Here is a 20,422-nt window from a genome sequence, read left to right as displayed (position 1 = left end):
ATTAGGATTGCACTGTGGTTCTGAGTTCCCATTTTTCTCCTCAAAGTTAGGTTGAGGTACGGGTGGTCCCTGGTGTTCTTGTACGGCCTCATTCCTATTTTCCTGTTGCAGAGCAGTGGAGCTACTGCAATCCCGCTTGAATTTTCTATCTTTTACTACTGAAATTTCGCCTCTCTTCTTTAGTTCATATCTTTCCAGTTCTCTTGCCTCATGCTCTCCGAGATTAGATACCAATTTCTGCGTGGCCTCCGTGACACTGTGTTCGGCGGCCTTACGCTCACAATGGTCCGCAATGACCCTAGTCAGTTGCAAGGACGCTTCTAGTAATATTTTTTCCCACTTCCCCCTTTCTGCTTCACTTAGTGTAGACATTGAGGGGTTGCAGGCTAGGCGGAGACCCTTAGGTGCAATTTCGTGAGATAGATATTTGTTTAGTTGTTCTGCGTGTTTTTCGTATTGCACCCGCTTTTCAATGATTTTCCTAATCGATAGAAATGAGTGGGACCATGCGTGTTTAAGACTGCCCGTACCTTTTGTTTCCCCGTGTCATTTGGAAGCCGCCGCCTTGGTCTTCGCCGCATTCGTCCGCCTGGTGTTGTAAGGCCTCGCTGGTGGGAGTGGCGACGTCGTCACTGCTGGGACCCTGGATGGCTCTTTGTGTCCCTCGGCTCCCTGTTGTTGAGTGGGTTTGGCACTGGAGTTTGCCGTGCAAGCCGTTGCCGCCGATCTCTGACTCACTGGTGGGACCCGCTGGCTCGCTGGCCTCGCTGGTGGTAGTGGAGACATCGTCACTGCTGGTGCCCTGGATGGCTCTGTGTGTCGCTCGGCTTCTTGTTGTTGAGGCGGCTTGGCACTGGAGTTGTCCGTGCAAGCGATTGCCGCCGATCTCCATGCCGCCGACGTCCATCGCAGCTGCACCCTCGTGTGCTGTGCCAGTAGCGCGACCCCCTCGATATATTTCATTAAAAAAGTTCGGGGCAATGAATTATATTGTTTTAACCATAAAAAAGGCATATCAAATTGTATTACACTTATTATTATAGAGAGCAGCGACGGGTCTTACCGTTAGCAACCAACTGTATTAATGATTATGACATTTTTTTTAACATTCCTTTTAAAACGCTCAGGTCAATAAACGTTACCTTAGTCTGTTCGTTACCCTTATCTGCGTATCGCTTCATTATTTACAGTAATTTTCTTATTTCAAGGCGACAGCGTTTAGTGCCTCCCGGAAGACACTGCAAGCGAATAAACTCGACAGAAACCCACGTGACTTGCATGTGTTATTACGTCATCATGTGAGGTCACAATGGCGTTACACATCGTACTAATTTGTGGCATAGCTATGACGTCTCCACACGACTTCGTCACTTGGTGAAAATTGTCCTGCTCCCGCAGGTCGTACAATACCAAGACATGTGCAGAAATTTAGGAGGACCAATACAATCGAGTGAAAATGTGTGAACTTAATGCTTGTATCTCGTGCAGTGATTCAATATGTATACCCGGGTTCAACCACGGTGTGATTATGAGAGACGCCGTAGAGGAGGGCTCCCGAAATTTTGACTATCTGGTGTTCTTTAACGTGCACTGACTTTGCACAGTACACAGGCCTCTACCATATCATCTCCTTTAAAATGCGACCACCGCCCTTGCAGAACATGAGACATAACTATAGTGCGCAGCAGGCTTTTTACACCTAAGCCTATTATGAGGTCACTACACGGCTCGCGTGTGTGCCGTAGTTGTCCACCGCCGCCGTTGTCTGTAACCACTATCGCGCGAAATAAGAAAGAAAACTCAATAAATAAAAAAACTCCAACGATACTATGAGATTCTTACCCAGGTCCCCTGCGTGCCAGCCTAATATTCTATCACTGAGCCAAGCCGATGATTGGAACTCCATTGCAAACTGACCTTAGGCAAGCTTGATGTCGGGAAAGGAATCACGTTAATATGAGCAATAAAACGTTTTAGAACAGCAAATGAACAGCCAGGTGTTCGATAATGCAAATTGCACACCGATTGGGTCCGTCGAATTCTCCTACCCTGTACAAAAAGCTTGACCTTGTTCACCTGTTAATTGTGGCGCATACCCATGTGGGGGGGGGGGGGGGGGTGATTGTGGAGACGACAGACTTCTGCCACGATTCCTTATCAGAGTCCGCCCAAGCACACACCAAACAAAAACTGCACAAATCGTGCAGTGAGTACCACGCTTCTCCGAAGAATGACGAAGGATGGCATAGTGAACGCCTGCCTATTACACAACGAATAATGGCGTAGTGGGCACCCTGCAAGTGTGCTTGAAGCAGCTACCCGAAGAGTGTTAAACTACTATGAAAGGTCGCTCTTCCAGCTTTCGCTGTGACAGTGGTGCGGGTTACGCGAAGGACTGGCGGTTTTCTCGCCTTCAAGTGTTACACAGCGTACCAGGGTAGCGGAAGTTTGCTTTCATCACTAAAACTTCTGTTGGTTAAATTAAAAGGCTTAGATGCCTCATCAAACACGAAAACGGACCGTCGGTCTCGGCAGCGTCCAAACGAGTGACAAAAAAACAAAAACTCCCAAGATGCCGTCGTAGTGACGTCAAAGCATTCAAAATGAGTAACGTCCACATATGACGTCATCATATTACATCAGCGCTTTTTTTTGGGTCTACCACGAAGACGGTACAATGTCAAGTTAGGAGTAAAGAGCTTTCAGAGGGTGGCGGAGGAGGATTAGCACATCGACTGAAGCGACAGAGTAGGTGTCTTTCCCCATCTTTTCGTCTCGGACGAATTCATACGCGTTGATGCGAGTTACTGTATTACATGTAAGGAGTGCCGCGGGGCAAGTTAGTCCACTTCAAAACGTAAACGAACAACCTTCAGTACCTTCGTGGAGCCCCCACGAAACTTCGCTATTTGAAGCTGGCGACCGCAAACTTGCCCCAACCATTGTCTCGAGTTGGAACCCTCACGCACGTCGCTGTGTACACACATGTCAGAGATTATTTGTCCGTCTCCGTCACGTGCGCAGCTGTACGACTTCGAGAAATTGCTCACCGTAATGTTTGCATAGCGACGAGAAGTTTGCCGTGGATGGCCCATGCAAATAAGGGTGCGGCAAACTTGAAGCGATAGTTTTGGGTCCGATATTCTAAGGCCTGCAGGCTTGGTCTAGTCTAGTTGGACTGCACCTGTGCGTCTTTGTAGATCCGAGACACCGAATGACTTGCTTGGTCGGCAGTTGTATTTATATCTAAAAACTGAATACGTGACATTTTATAGATTTCAAAAAATATTTTTGAAGTTGAGAAACGGTAAGCTACATTCCTATACCGTATGTGACCCCAACAAAAAGTCTCCCAATGTCAGTGCTTTCTTGAGCCTAATCTCGTAAAGAAAGAAAAAAAAAGAAAGAAAGGAGGGCTGTTTAACTCTTTTTTTTTGTGAGTTCTCAAGAACCCCGTTTACGACCATCTTTAAAGAGATAAGCAAATTCTAAGTGGAGACCATTACACTTTCATCGGAGAGTCATGAAACACAAAATAAAGTGAACTTATTTTCATAAAAGTAGTCATGTACATGACAACTAAAGACTCGCTGAAAACAGGATCACATGTTTAGGAGAATTTTATTTCTGAAAAAAATCATACATACACAGAAGACATTCATGTGTTACATTGTTCGTTCTCACTACATGCTAATACACATGCTATTTTAGGGGCGAAGCTCCTTAAAGCGGCACCCATTCGTCCCTTGTCGTAGTACGTAACATGTCTTACGCTTTGACCTGCGAGTTGGTGCCGGTGGGAGATATCTCCTGTGCGTTGTTGAACAATTAAAAATACACGTGCGCGTTAACCAAAAGCCCAATTCTCCAGTCTCTCATTCCCCATTAGCAGCCATTGGCATGTATATTGAGCACTATCTGACAAGAAAGGGTTGCAACGTTACACTCGCGGGGCGTAACCTCCTTAGTTTTAGAAAGGTTTAGCGAGCGTTGGGCCGCAGTGCCATGAATACAGTGAACTAGTAACTACCATAAACTCGAGATGGTTAAAGGTGGGAACTAGACACGAAGCGCGAGCCGTAAGAAAGTGTGCGTGTGCCACCTCTCGTTTAGTCTTTGGAATGTCCACTGGATGGCGGTGCTTCTATATGCGAAATATATGATGAAAAGATGCGAGATGGTGGTACTTGGAGTGTTGACTAGATGGACGAATGGACACACAGACAGATGCATGGACTTACGCACGGATGGCTGCAAGGACGGATGGACACATGGACGGACACAGGGGCGGATGCATGGATGAGCGCAGGGAAGGACGCACGCACGGACTGGCGGATGGACGCATGGACGGTCACACAGACAGACGCATAGGCGGACGGAAGCAAGAACGAATGGACGGACAGATGCTTCGCCCCACTCTCCATCATTCACCCCGTGTATATGCTGTCATTTTTTTATTAATGCATGCACCGGATTACCTAGTCATTATCACGAAAGCTTACGGGCACACTATAGAATGTTGATTATTAAATGGCATTAAAGAGATGAGCCTTTCTTTTGCAACATGAATAACGTAAACTTTGTAATTATAAACAAGGCAATATGCTATATTGGGCCGAAGTGCAAAAACATATGTGTTCTCAGATTTAGGTTCGTGCTACAGACACATATTTGGTTCGGAAATTAACCATATATAAACCTATCCATTAAAATTACCCAGATACCTCTCTTTACGGTGTGTCTTCACATCATGTGGTGCTGCAGTGGCTCGTAAAATCATTCTTTTTCTTTGTCATAATGCAGTGTTTGCTCACCTACTGTTTCAACTCTATATGCAGGACATCTTAATGTGCTCGAATAATTCATGTTTTGCTGGGTATTGCCAAAAGGAAGCAAAAAACTGATCATACCGATCTGCGGCTTTTTTTTTCCTCTGCAGCCCCGCTATCTCTGCTTGGTATGAATACAAATGAACTTCGATGTGCACAGACTCTATCTATCTTTCTATTCGGAGAGAAAATTAAGGTAGTTTTTACGTGTAAGTTTTCAACCTAATACGTAATCAGGACGTCACACGTAGTAACGGACTACAACATGGAAAAGAAATAGAATAGGACATCAAGGAAATCAGACTGCGCGATAAGTCAAACACAACTTCCGGATTAATGTTGCCATTCTGCCAGTTCGGGCTGGAGCAAAAGGCATAACTCTAATTAGCCCTAAAAATACTCTTTACCATTGTTTTTTTTTTTATCAATACTGACGTACTTTCCCTGACGTGCGCTGGTGTTGATGCGAAAGACTATTAACAACGAATGAATAATAGGTTTAACTCTGATAAGAGGCTCCCCAGCTTTATTGAACTATAAATTTTAATGAATAAATCATTTGTCTTATACATGACCATGTAGATGAAATGTCAAATCATGCGTCATGGCATGAATGAAACAATCTTAGAAGAAGGCTTTTGTCCTGTGAAGCTATGGTGCTGTAGTTCGTTTGTCGCGCCGACGTCAACCTATATATCCTCTTTTATGCATTCATTACTTCTAGCGATGTAGAAAGAGAGCTCGTTTATTTGTTTTGTCGTCTAAAAAATGTTTAAAACACGACGGTCTTCTCGAAGAACACGACAAAGCACTTTAAATACCCTGTCTTTGAAGGCGAGGGAGAGAAAATAAAAGACCTCTTCTGGCGAAACAGTCACGACGTGCCAGGGAAGAGGTGCTTTAAATACGCGCTCCATCTAACATATGACCTCCTGCTTCTTGTTATCAAACTTTTACGGTATTTAGTGGGTTCCTTTATTCTTTGCGTATTATTAAGCAATGTTGCACTGCGTAGACCCTAACTAGGGGCGTTCTTGAATGCACGAGAACTCCTTCTTCTCCACCATTTCTCTGTGAATAATTAACTATATCTGACACCTTGGCTCTGCACTCGACGTTCTTATAAATCTCGCTTCTCAGATCATCACGTAAAAGGCGAACTCAGCTTGCACTAATGTGCAATGACCGTAAATACTGAGCAAGAATCTTGCAACATCGAATTAACTCTGTTCATCCCTCTATAAAAAGCGTTTCGAAGGATTCATTGCAATTTCAAACCAGGTGGGTAACATGCATTTGATATGTCCTGCTTTCTAAGATTCGAGCTACTGAGGTTCCACAACGAAAACAGTATATACGTTGCAGTATCATTACTTTTTTTGTTCTTTAAAATATCTAGACATCGTAGAGAGGCTTAATGCATGTTAATTCAACATGTTATGCAACTCACCGCAGTAATTTCTGTATCCTTGCTATAAACAGGGAGATATCTTCACCTAGGTTATATCCACTTGAAGGCCCAGAAGTAGCGCTACTAGTTCTGCTGGATTGGAGTGGCTGCTGAAAGATAAAGTAAGAGCCACTGTAGGGATAGCATTAGTATAAAAAGCAGCGGTTGGGATAGAAACTGTTGGGATAGCGGTTGTTGGGGGAGCAATTGTTCAGAAAGTCATCGTTGCGAGGGCATGAAACAATTCGTTTGCTTTTAGACTAGCCACGAAAGTTTCTTGTGCGTGTTAGTGCGAATTCGTGAACAAAAAAAATGGCAACCTTGGATGAAAGAAATAACTTCCGTCATGCGTCAAGAATCTGTAAAGGCATACGGAAACAGTTGCTAGACAGTGCACCAAATCCACTTTCCCGAACGCATAAATTTTTAGATGGCAAATCCAACTTGACTGCACCATTGGCTTCAACGTCCTCATCTGCTCTTCCATACGTCATGAGGGAGAAAATGCACGCCGTAGCTTCGTTGACGCAGCACGGTACTGTGTTTGGGTGAAATCTAGGCGGCATGCCACTACAAATTACGCAAGCCGGCCCCATCGCCGCCCTTTTGCGTTGGCTGTTTTTGTCTCTTCCATTGAGTAAGTATGATCTTTAGTGTCTATGCCCTTGCATGCACTACAGGCGCCATGGAGCATTCTTATAACACCGCGCGCGCGCTTTGCTGAAAACGTGACTTCGGCGCCTTTGTCGGGATTTAGGGGTGAATAAGTAATGAAGCGAACATTGAAATATGAGACACATGGAGGAATTGGTTCCTACAAAGTGGAAAACCTGTTGGTTTCTATCTTAGTTGTGTAACAGTAGCAGGCTTACGAAGGAAGTTTCCAACGCGCGGAGGTAGTTTTTAATGTGCAGCGAAGATTGAAACCAAGAGATAAAGACCCGGACCCACGTTGAGATTAACAATCACGAGTCGAACTCGCCTGATTATGAAAGCAGGTGTTACAAGAAAAAAAATGTCTAATCCCTAGAAATGAGATGAAGATTTCGCAAGCGAACTTGCTTGTATGTGTATGGCGGGTATTAAAAAAACTATGAAGTACACGTTGCAATCAAAGCTATCAGATGAATGGGCTATAGCTGTTGTTTGAAAAAAAATTGCAGTAGCCACAACACACCGTAATGAAATCGACATGCAGCAGACCTCATTGTAAACTCTACACTGTCTTTCTCTCGCTCTTTTACAAACGCTTCTAATGCAGATATAAAAAAAGGAGGAGGAAGAAGATATAAAATAGAGAAAATCAAGTCAGACCACATCATGCTTCACGGATAGTGCGAACATTAAACGCAGGTGTCTAGTACAGCGTTCATAGAAATCCAAATGCAGCCTCGTGTACCCCATACCTATAGATGATGCGTGACCGTTAGAGAACAATAAACACTGTAGTAGAGAACAAAAGTGGCGGGAATTCGCTGAGGAAGCGCCCGGCTACGGAACAGTAACATGAATTGTGCCAGTAGTCTCACGTTGTTACTCGTTCAACCTGTGGGCATTGAGCAATTTACCTTCAGTGAACAATAAGCGGTGAGCGAACATGACAATACAGGTGCTCTCACAGGCTGCACCAGAAATCGGCGTGATCTTCGATTCACCTGTGTCATCATTGTAATGGTTCAATCAACCTTCTGCCTTTAAAGATGTAACAGCCTGAACTTCTTCGTATACAGAGTAGCTGTAAAAAAAACGGCACACACAAATAACAAAAAAAGCAATACAAAATGAATGAACTAAGTAAACGAAGCCGAGAGGTTACGGGCGTTAACAGGAAACTAAACCGGATGGCTACTCTACGCTAGGGAAAACATAAGAGGGAAAGAGACGAGAAATGATGGAACAAAAGAAGCCCCGACGTGGCGGTGTAGTGGCTAAGGTACCCGGCTGCTTACCCGGAGGTCACGGGATCGAATCCCGGCTGCGGCGGCTGCATTTCTGATGGAGGCGGAAGTGTTGTAGGCACGTGTGCTCAGATTTAGGTGCACGTTAAAGAACCCCAGGTGATCGTTATCTTCGGAGCCCTCCACCACGGCGTCTCTCATAATCATATGGTAGTTTTGGGACGTTAAACCTCACATATCAATCAATCAATAAATGGAAGAAAATGAGCAAATGAGGAACTAAATTCTGACACGTACGTGTTCGTTGCACGGCACCAGAATCAAAGGCATCCACACAAGCCGACAGACCTCAAAAAGCACAAAAGTACCATAACAACCTAACACTACGATGACATTGTATGTCTGGTTACATCTCTCTTCTTCATGAGTCAGCGCAGTTTTACGACATAGGGCCCCGCTTCTTTCTTTTGTTTCTCAAAGCAAAGAACGATAACAGGCCTACATATTTTACGCACGTTCCACCTCTCTAAGGGGCACCTCTTTTTCATCTTAGAAACTTACACAATGCCCGCGAAGAAAGGTTCATGCAAGTGTAGAGTTCACTTGCAATCCAGTGTGTACACACACCGATGATCTACGCGATGGCCAACGGCCCAAACGTCCACGGGAGGGTGCTTCTTCGTTCGCCCGCCTTGACAATGTACACAGTCTTTCCCTCAAAATCAACCCTGAACAGTGCCACGCGATCTCGCTCACCACGCGGAAAGTAATTTTTCAGATTCTGTTCTTTTATTCTTTCATGTTACAGACGAAACCAGAGAAATTTACTTTCACTTTCTCGAGGGAGCTTTTTACAGCAAGCCTCCGTGACAAAGAGGTACCATATTTTCAGCAGAGTGACCACTTTACATGATAAGCTGGAACGACAACTCGTAATTTACCCGATTTTTCTTCTCTTCCACGCCTTATCCTCGCCACGAGGGATCCTCCTTCGGCATAACCTGGAGGCGTTGGTAATACAACGCTAACACTTTACCCTCACACGCAGGGTAATACTGAACTCCACTGCTCTTGTCTAGCGCAAGTGTTGACTATTGTGAAACATTACAGTCCGGCAATCGGCGTTTACGGGGTGCAAAAAGATACATAATACGAACTGAGATTACAGGCGCCGTTTTAGGGGCAAAGCTCCTTAAAGCGGCAGCCGTTCATCCCAGAAAGTATATTGAAATTCTCTCGAAAGTGACGATCACAATAAAAACAAAAGACTAAAAAAGATCGGCTCAATGCTGGGTGGTTGTTAACAGTTTCAAAGACACAGAGTTTATATCACATGCGAGCATAATACAAATATGTAATAGACTAACCAGAACAAAAAATATTGCTGATTTCTTGAGCAAAAGATTCTACTCTTTCACAGTTCATCTCAGATTATGGTAGACTATTCCAGTATGCTATTGATGATGGAAAAACAGAGTTTTTATGAATGTCGTTGTGGCTTTTAGGCAGCCGTATTGTCTTGTTGTGGTTAGTTATTGAGGAGTGTCTAAGGCGTTGAAAGGATATGTTCTGTTCCAGATATTTCATAATGCTCATTATACAATTGATACAGAAATTTAAGTTTGAAAATCATTCCGCGTTGATCAAGACAAACAGCTCCGCTTTTTTGCGCAGAGCTGTAACACTGGTATGCCGGAAATAATTTGAAAACACAAATCGGGCTGCTAAATTTTGAACTCGCTCAATTTTTAGGGGCGAAGCGCACCCGTTCGTCCCTCGTCGTAGTGCGTAACTAGTCTTACGCTTTGACATGCAAGGCGGTGCCGGTGGGAGATTTCTCCTGTGCATTGTTGAACAATAAAACATTTGCAGCGTGCGCGTTAACTACAAGCCCAATTTTCCTGTCTCTCATTCCCCATTAGCAGCCATTGGCGTGTACATTGAGCACTATCTTACCAGAAAGGGTTGCTAGGTTATAGTCACTGGGCGTTACCTCCTTGGTTTTAGAAAGGTTTAGCGAGCATTGGGCCGCAGTGCCATGAATACAGTGAACTAGTATATACCATGTACTCAAGGTGGTTAAAAGGGGGAAGTCGCAAGCTTGGTAAGAAAGTGTGGGTGTGCCACCCCTCGTTTAGTCCTTGGAATGTCCGCTGGATTGCGGTGCTTCTATATGCGGAATATATGATGAAAAGATGCGAGACGGTGGTACTTGGGGTGTTGACTATATCAATGAATGGACACACAGACAAATGCATGGACGGACGCACTGATGGCTGCACGGACGCATGGACGCATGGACGGACGCAGGGGTGGATGCATGGACGAACGCAGGGACGGACGCACGGATGGACGTGTGGATGCACAAACAGACGCACGCACGGACGGGCGGATGGACGCATCGACGGTCACACAGACGGACGCATGAACGGACGGAAGCAAGAACGAATGGACGGATGGATGCTTCGCCCCACTCTCCAAAATTCACCCCGTGGATATGCTGCCATTTTTTTTTTTTTTTGTCGAAGCGCAAGGACAAATGGACGCTGTCGAAGCGGAAGGACAAAAAGAGCACCAGGACGGAAAATTAGGTGAAGTATTTGGCACGCCGTAATATTTTAGTTAATGAAGCGTTCCTAACTAAAATAAAGTTTAAGAAGTGCCGAAACAACAGCGCATGTTCGGTGAATTTTTGAAGCATCGCCTTCATATTCGTTAGTGCTGCACCAATTGACATCGTTGCAGGAACTGTAGATACAATCTCCTACACGTTTTTTTTATTAGCCGCGCGATCACCGAGTGACATTCATGTTTCTCTTCTAAGCACTGTATGCTAGTACTGAGTTGCCAATTGCCGCCGGCGTGCTTTGTGGCCGATACTGGAGAAAATGAGACGAGAGATCCTCGCATTCCTCTCCGAGGTACTTTTCTGCCTCGGGGAACATGAGTTTCTGCGACAGTGGTCATGCCCTTTCGTCAAGATTGAACACGAAAGGATACAACTCATTTTTCGACCGACTTGGTGCTAAGCAGCGCCAGTTCAATTGCTATATAAAATTTCATTTGATACAAATCGTGTTTCATTGCATCTATTGTATCGTTATACCACTGTATCATGATATCGCATTGAGTTCTTGTGTACATGTATGCAAACATTGTCGAGTATATTAGAGCAAATGTATTCACTACAAGGTAGTGATGTTGGTCGTGATACATAGATGTGCCGAAGTGTACGTGCCCTGTTACTGGAATGTTATGAAGCCTTTGTGTTCTGGACATACTGCAAATACTTTTTTTTCTAAACTGCTTCTCGTCACGCGTAATATGTTAATCTGTCCCAACTTGGTGCTTTTTGCGTTTCTTTTTCTCTTTATTTTCTTGAGTGATTCGTGATCTGTGAGAATATTGAAGTGCTGTGTGTCACATCCTGTCTATATCCTCTTGTTCGTACACGTCCCTGGAGTGATTTTGTTATACCAGACAGTTGTACTCACTTGAAATGTTGTTACCAGTTTGCAGTAACCTTCCCTGTTTTAGTCCTCTCAAAGTTCCTTCCATGAAAACTTCTACTATGGTCTTTCTCCTTGCCCATAGTAGAGTACCAAGTACTCTGAATTGTTAAACATTTTTTCTAAACAAAAAAGTCACAAATGTTTTGTAAAAATTCAAACTCGTACAAAATCGATGCTTCTGATTTGAGTTAATAGTTATTCGCGGATTATTGTAGTATTACTTTATTGAAATCAATGGCTGTTAGCCCTCGATATAATAAAAGCTAATTGAACGAGTTCACTGAAGGAGCAGGTCATTTGCTTGTGAGCACCTTGGTATTACTGCGGATCTTAGTGGAGCAGATCTCAAGCATGAGCTTCCTTCCCTTTGACCTCTGAGACTAGAGGAATGGAGCAAGAAGTCAGTCCAACGAATGCACGAAAATGAACGCGGAGGTGTAACAGTCATTACCAAGGACCAAAATTAGAGCCACCTCAACGTTTTTTACCTTAATAAACATCCTTTCTCTCTAATCCAAAAAAATATACTCGCGATCGTGCGAAATACAAAAGCAATATACCAATAACAATTGCTTCCCCGATTAACTAACACATGTCTAGCTATAGTTAGTTATTCATCATAACGATGCGAATCCAGAACACACTGAGTAAAAACGGACAAAAAAAAGTCACAGCTTTGCCGCAAGGCGAACCAATCAATGTGATAGTAACAAATTGGAAAGTCATGCGCAAAAGGGCAAGCAGATCAAAACGTGCCCCACGTTTCTCACGCACAAAGGACGCACTAAACGTACTCACAGGTACAAATTAACGCGAGTAAGCGTCTCAGGTTTACTTCGCTGTGTCTGAAAAGCGTACCCTTTTCGCAAACGGAGGCTGTGCAACGATTGCGGTGACCTTTGTGCGCCCGGTAACAACAACAGAATCGTTCCGACGAAACTGAAAAGCTAGCCAAGATGTGCGATTCTACCGACTGCATGATTAGGGCATGCGATTGAGCATACATCTCCTTATTCTCTACTCGGGCCAAAGTACGCGTCAGAGATGAGAGCCGCCGTGCACTCACGGCGCCATCTTGCTGATAACGCAGAAAACACGATAGCCCCCCCCCCCCCCCCCCCGAGATGCCCACCAACAGCGGTAAGTGGTAGATATGAATAGCTTGCCGTTTAAACGTTGAAGGAGGTACCTATCGGTGGCTCAGTGGATAATGCCGTGCATTCACGACGTGGAGGTCCCATGCTCGATTCCACGTGCCGGAGTCTTTTTGCAGAGATTTTTTCTCTCTCCTAAGTTTTCATATATATATATATACATATATATATATATATATATATATATATATATATATATATATATATATATATATATATATATATATATATATATGGTCCACGACATTGACGCCCACACCGATGCCGGCGGTGAAATCCGGCCGAAAGTGTCCATATATTTGCCGTCGCAGTAAAATAATACAAACCATAGGCGCTGACTAGCAAATGACGTTCAAAGCCTCGGTTCATATTTATTGCCTGAGCATCATTTTCCCTCTGTCTCTGCTCGGGAAGAGTGCGCTGTTCTTATGTCTTATGTTTGCGCGAGGCCATCGGGTAGTGCTACTCAGTACAGACGCACTCAAAACGACGCCATGATATAATTAGCGCACTCTTATAGCAGCACGCTAAAGAAAAGAAAGAATAAAAATGCCCGAAAAGCTCTCTAACGCGAAAAAACATTCAGCGTTCGGCAGCAAATCTCCGCGCACGTAATAAAAACGGAACTAGGTAACGCGAAGCGTTTTGAATGTGGCGCATTCTGCGTTCGCACTTTCTTTTCTTAAAAGGCTCCGAGAATGCAGCCACAAACGGCACTCATTTGAATAACAACGTCGACCCACTCCGCAAAAAAAAAAAAAAACTGCGTCAAGAAAATGTTGAGGTAACACGAACCAAAGAGAAGTTCGAGCTGCATAATAATAAAGGACGCCCATTTCGAAGCGGTAGTTTTGTAAAACAGAGGTGAAAAAAATAGAAGCTCAGGAGGCGTATTGCCAAACTGAAAAAATTTAAAAATAAATATAGTGTAAGTGGCGTTTGTTCGCGTGTCGCGCGTAGCTGTGCTGTGTAGCGATGAGAACGAAGTGCGTGGGGCCCTTTTACGAGTTTCCGCATCGTTTAATTTGGTTTCACATGATCAGATTTAGGTGAATATGCGAGTCGCTTATAGAAACGACGATATGCAAATGTTTCGGCGGAGCGCCGAGGATTTCGTATAATATGAAGCGTTCCTTTTGCCATTCCGAGCTCCTACCCTTGAAAGCATTCCCGTTCGCGTGTTTATTTACCACAAACGTAAAAAAAAAGACGTTACTTTAAGTGTACGTTGTTTTTATTAAAGCACTTGAGGGCTCTGTAGAATTTCACTGCCACCCTTGGTATAGTGGCTACAATGTATTTATATGTATATCACAGCAAAACGTACACACTGTGCTGCACTGTGCTGCATTAAATAAAATTTAATGCGTAACCTGGTGGACGCTCTAAGTTCATTGCGCTGAACGAAAAAGAACTAAATACTGGAGAGAGAGATAGAGATAAATAGAGAGGAAAGGCAGGGAGGTTAACCAAGCTGGGCTCGGTTGGCTACCCTACACTTGGGGTGGGGGAAAAGAAGAATAATAGAACGGAAAGAGATAGAAAAGAAGAGGAGTAAGAAAGAGAAGCATGAATAGTCAGCTCGAGACCACACAGCACGGTCTCGCACAGTTCTTTCACAAGCGGTCGTGAATTCTGGTGGGTCTCAAAAAGTAGAAAAGGGCTTTCTTGGCTTTGCGCGTATGAGAAGACGTCGGCCAAGGTCCCAGGATCTTCTCTTCTGTGCGCGGCCGTGAATGCAGCTGACAGAGCTTGGCTTCCATAATACATCGTTTGGTCTGGTATGCTGGGCAATGACATAGAATGTGCTCAAGCGTTTCCTCGCAGGCGCAGATGTTGCATGCCGAAGTGCTCGCCATTCCAAGAAGACGAGAGTACGAATTCGTAAATGCCACGCCTAACCTCATGCGACACAGTAAAGTAAATACTGGAAAGGTGAGTGAACAGGACAAGCACGTCCGTCTCCTGTCCTGTTATCTTTGTCCTTAATCCTTTGGGTCTGTTGCTAAGCTTAGCTATATTGGAATGTTGCGTCAACCAGCCGAAGCTAGAGATATATGCTATTGTCTGCTTATTGTCCTTATCGAAGCTTGTAAATGTTCTATATGTATATTTGTCGCTCGGCGCGGCTTCGCAAGAGCGCCGCGTTCCCAACGACGGGGAACGCTGAACAAGCCGCCTGCAAAACGTGCATGGCGAGCCACAAGAGCTACAGCCGATACTAGAGAAACGATCGCCATGAGTTCTAAGCCACTTCATTCGAATGTTGTGAGCTCTTACACCACTCGTGCGCATTAGGCGTGCATAAATGCGGCACAAAAGTATAGGCCAGGAAGCGCCCTCTTTTGAACCCCAAATAAAGTAGAGTATGGGACGGGTAGTCTGGGGGCGAGGGGCTATCGGGCTCTTATCTTACCGTCGGAAGAAGTGATTTTGTGAACTTTTATTATTTACGATTTGGATGAAAACAACTACACTAATAATAAATTATTTCAGAATATCGTTCCGTAAGCCTTCCTCGGCTTTATTGTCTGTTGGTTTCATTAGCAGTCTCTAACAAAAAGGCGGGCCCCTGGAGCGATTTCCCTTCTGTCATGCTTTCGTGGCAAGAGTTTCGTCCCGTCAAACTTGACACCTTTGGGTAACATGCGAGGGTTTATTGGTCGGCTGTCACATCGGGCGTGCGACAATCACGAGTCATGTGATGTACTCTGGCAAAAAGAATGTCCCATGCACATCGCTTTGGCTATGAGTGACGCTCCCCAACACTCCAACGGATTAAACCCGCACGAGTACACTACAAGGCTGGGCGAGGAAGGGCCATTCGTTGTAGTTCAATAGACCTTTTTCGAGCACACTAGCGCCGCCAACGGGCGCGCAAGGCACACGTATTAAAAGAAGCAAGACATTGTAGGTGGACTTACATTGTCAAGCATGCCTGGACAGCAACCAAATGAATGCAAGCAGAAATAAAATAAGGACAACCGAACTCTCTCCACCTGAAAACAATAAGTGCTTCTCTACAGAAAACTGGGTACCTGTGCCGTACCAGACATTTTCTCATTCATTGGGACATCACGCAAACTCAAAGTTTCTTTGAATAAATAGAACAGAGGACCGAACGGGAGTGAGAAAGAACGGTGTAGACACTCCTGCTCGTGGTTGTTGTCCTCAACGAGTCCGATGACACCCGTCCTTACCGCACACATATCTAGCAAGCACTCGCACCGAGAAGATGACAGCTGGCACGATGAATGAGCGTCATCCTACGCATACCTAATTAGCGCAACTCGAGCGTGCCGCTGAGAAATGGCACAGCGAATCTCCTGTGTTTTTCTTACATGCTTTTCCAGTGTGTCTACGACAGAGTGCGCCTTCGGTGGCCGCATCGTCCATGCCGGTACCAGCGGAGCGCGGCCAGACAGAATGTTAGCAGAGGAGCACCGCATGTACGAAGCTCGCGTAACAGCTCTCGTGAACGAGCACGATGGGAGACCAGCCCACAGAAGCGGTGCTGTCATGCCCAGTTTCCTAATTTTGTGCCCCAAACAACGTGAGTGGAATGCGAGTTAAGCAGCGCGAAAGAAAGGGCGCAGATGCGACCATTTCTGGGGGAAAGCGAGATTTCAGGAAGAATACGGCGTCCACTTCTAAATGTCGCTGTCGACCGAAGAAAAGGTGTTGGTCCTGTCCCCGCCACTCCCCCTTTTTTACCACATCCTTGTTTTGAAGTACAGCACTCTGCATGAGCACAATTCAGGCTTCAACTTGACTAACCTATTACAGCCTTCAAGTTCACGGAAACTATTTCCATCTGCAGCGACATACAGAGAAAAAGAGAGTGAATATGTGCGTCCTTCAGATACAGTTTGGTGGATCCGGTAGGCAGAACTTTATTCTAATTCACTTTCTGAGGAACAGTTCTAGCGTCTGTTTGAATCAGTAACATTTTCAACGAGCTACAATATGTAGAATTGTCCAAGACAACAACAGCGCCCGACTGCACGCGTAAGAGCTCGTTACTCGGTTGGCTGAGAGAAAGAGAAAAAGATACAAAGGAAAACACAGGGAGGTTAACCTTGTTCAATTAACCAGGCTCTGTGCTATGCTCCCAACCGGGCTGCAGAAATTAGGCGTCTTCTTCTTCTTCTTTTTCTTCTTCTTTTTCTTTTTCTTTTTATTTTTGTTTTCCTTTTTCTTTTTCTTTTTCCTTTTCCTTCTTCTTCTTCTTCTTCTTCTTCTTCTTCTTCTTCTTCTTCTTCTTCTTCTTCTTCTTCTTCTTCTTCTTCTTCTTCTTCTTCTTCTTCTTCTTCTTCTTCTTACAACCCCCACAACTAACCAGTTTGCTACCAGGCTCATTGGAGAGGAAATAGGGGTTGTAAAAGGGACACTGAGTTTAAGGAGATCTTGTGTTTTATAGAACAGTACTCTCGCGCAGGCTGGTACTAGACAGTGGCTGAACGCAGCGAGCTCGATAGCAAGCAAGAACAGCGCTTTGGATTGACTAATGGCTTGTTGGAACCATAGCTCTGCGTATACCCTTCAAAAGTGAAAAAATAATGCATGTACAGAGAAGCAGCAAAGTATTTCGAAGTGCGGGCGTTCAGTACCGACGCTGCTTGGAGAAACTGCGCTGTAGTACAGAGTGACATGAAAGATTACTTATGTTCTTATGTTAATAATTTATCCAATCTAATTGATGACCATGCAAAGAGGCGTAGAAATGGAAATGATAGGTGTAATCATGAGAGACAAAAACAGAGCAGAATCGGTCACGGAACAAACGGGTGTTAAGGACATCTCAGTCTAAATATACAGGAAAAAAAAGGTAAAATTGTTGCATAGATAGCCAGATATTAGAAGGTCCCGTTAGTTTCGAGTTCAGTATGAATAAACGATCATAAACCATGTATAACTGACACACAGACGAGTGCTCAAGAGCGTGGATACTGATATTGCTTCCCGCATAAAGCCCCACAAAGTTTATTACTTATAAATAATGGTCTTAGCACCAGTGAATCACGTGACCCCTAGTTCAGAGCTTCAAATTGATCCTTCACGTTTCCGAAGAAGGTGAAGGGTCAATTTATTGTGTGGTTTTATTTTATTTTTACAGCGTAGCTGCCTCGTATGGGACATGGCTGCATGTAGAATCTTGTAACGCCGGTATGTGCCCCGCATACTAGACAAGCCCCACATCTCACCCTTCGCCCCCCCCCCCCCCCCCGAAAAAAAAAGTGTTCCGCTACAGATAAAGTTTTCTCAAGGTAAAAAGGTATATGCACGAAGACTTGGTAAGACTCGATACTCAGTTTTAGTGCCCTATAAGGTGTATCGAAACGCAGAATGAGGCCAGAATATGAATGCTGGTTAAATGTACTTCTCAGCATTCTGCACGAAAATCCAAGCACGAGCGGCAAGCCAGAGCAGACGATGCAATTCCAGGAAGTGATTGATAATTGATATGTGGGGTTTAACGTCCCAAAACCACCTTGTTATTGTGAGAGACGCCATATTGGAGGGTTCCGGAAATTTAAACCACCTGGGGTTCTTTAACGAGCACCAGTATCTGAGCACACGGGCCTGCAGCGTTTCCGCCTCCACCGAAAACGCAGCCGTAGCAGCCGGGATTCGATCCCGCGACCTGCGGCTCAGCAGCCGAGCAGCTTAGCCACTAGACCACTGCGGTAGGGCGCAATTCGCGGCAAGAAGACGCATGCTGCTGAAGTGGAAGGCTCCAAAAAAGACCCTACATTAGTCGCATGCCAAGAAGTCTACGGCCGCGAAGAAACTCGCACAGCGACAAAATTCGGGAGAAGGAACCGGTGGTTCGAGTGAGTGAGTGAGTGAGTGAGTGAGGGAGTGAGTGAGAAAGAGAGAGAGAATGTGTGTGTGTGTGTGCGCGTGTGTGTGTGTGTGTGTGTGTGTGTGTGTGTGTGTGTGTGTGTGTGTGTGTGTGTGTGCAGCAGAATATGTTGATTATTTATTATTTTCATGGCTCCTTCTCTTCGAATCAGCACAATTAATGGTCATAATCGTTTGCCATCGAAACAAGAACTTCCATTCATTCTAGTTCAACAACGAGTCCTGCAACTGCACGAGCATCCCCTTCGCACGCTAATTGGCTCACGTGGCCTTTCCCTGCCTCAAGTTCAGAGTCGCGATACGTACGCATGGCGGTCTAAAGAACACCCTTGCTGTCGGCGATCGCTAATTATTGCGGACGCGCACGTCAGCGAAACAGTGCTGCTAACTAACGCAGAAAACTGCTGACTCGCTGAAACACTACTGAGTCTCTAAAAGGTGGAATAGATAGTCACACGATAGCAGCCCTGTTTTTTGTGTGGCACAGTAAAGGTTTCAGTGAAAAGAAAATAAGTAACGCGTATAAGCACAACCGCCTAGTACTGTTAAAGGAATGTTTTATTATTTTTGTATTTCGTGACGCGTATGGCATGACCAGCGAACGTGCAATGTCTCGGTGTTTCATCTATGTTTCATCCGCACAGGTACACCGCACAAATCTACCTTTACTTGTTCAAAACACGAAGCCAGAAGATTAACCCTTGTTTTCCCATATCTAGGGCAGTTGCGCGAGCAAGTACTTTTCTGCCTGTACATACATGCAGTCACAATTAGTAGGAAAATGCGAATAAACAAAAAAGCCACCTGCATCTTGGCACAGGGGGAGCTCGAGCAAATGCTCCGCAGAAAGGGGGGAGGGGGGTATCGCATGAATGTTGCGTAAATGGTTATGGTTTGGTAATGCTTTATTGTTATTTCGCCTTTATTATTGTTATCTATTGAAAGGATGAGGAGCGTTGACTTTAACCAGTGGTGGGACGCTGATGCTTATGTTGGGTTGTGCCCCACTGCTGGTTGAAGGTATACTGTTGCTTCCGTCACATCTACTCGAGTCAAGCAAAGCGTCAAGTCAAGCGAAAGCCAAGTAAAGACGCCCCTGACTGAATTCCGAACGAGCGATCCAGAGAACGGTTGTGCAGCGTGTGAGTAGTCAGCTTTACTATTAGGCGTTGCCTGCGTCAGCCTTACGAGGCAAGAGACGGGGAGGGGGGCGACAGTTGGCAAGAGACGCGAGCATGCGCCACGAGAAGCGAGACGCGAGCATGCGCAGTGGGGGATGGCGCCGCCGACGCCGGATTAGCGACCTCATGCGACTAAGAAATTCTTTCAGTTTAAATACTGGAAAATTTCACTGCAAGAGTCCCTTATCACTTCTACTGTCCCCCAAGGTGTAACATTAATGGCGGAGAACCACTGGGTTGGGCGCTCCCAAAAAGAAATTAACTTATCCACATTTCGGACCGATTATATTGTCCATGCATTTAGTTTTCTTATTCAGTTTATTTCAATAAAAAAAACATTTCCTAGGTGCAAGGGACTCAAGACATATTACATCTGCTTGACTAGGGTCCTTTTACCAATGCATCTGTTCAGATGCAGTGTTACAAAAATAAAGAGATGTGGCTTTTTAGGAACACAAAAGCCTAATTGAAGAAGTAGAAAACGTATCTGAAACATACACTTTAAAATATCACTCAAGAATCAACCTCCATTC

The sequence above is a fragment of the Rhipicephalus microplus genome, chromosome 10 (assembly GCF_043290135.1).
Source record: "Rhipicephalus microplus isolate Deutch F79 chromosome 10, USDA_Rmic, whole genome shotgun sequence".
NCBI lineage: Eukaryota > Metazoa > Arthropoda > Arachnida > Ixodida > Ixodidae > Rhipicephalus > Rhipicephalus microplus.
The sequence above is the reverse complement of the archived record's forward strand: the minus strand, read 5'-3'. Positions refer to the sequence as shown.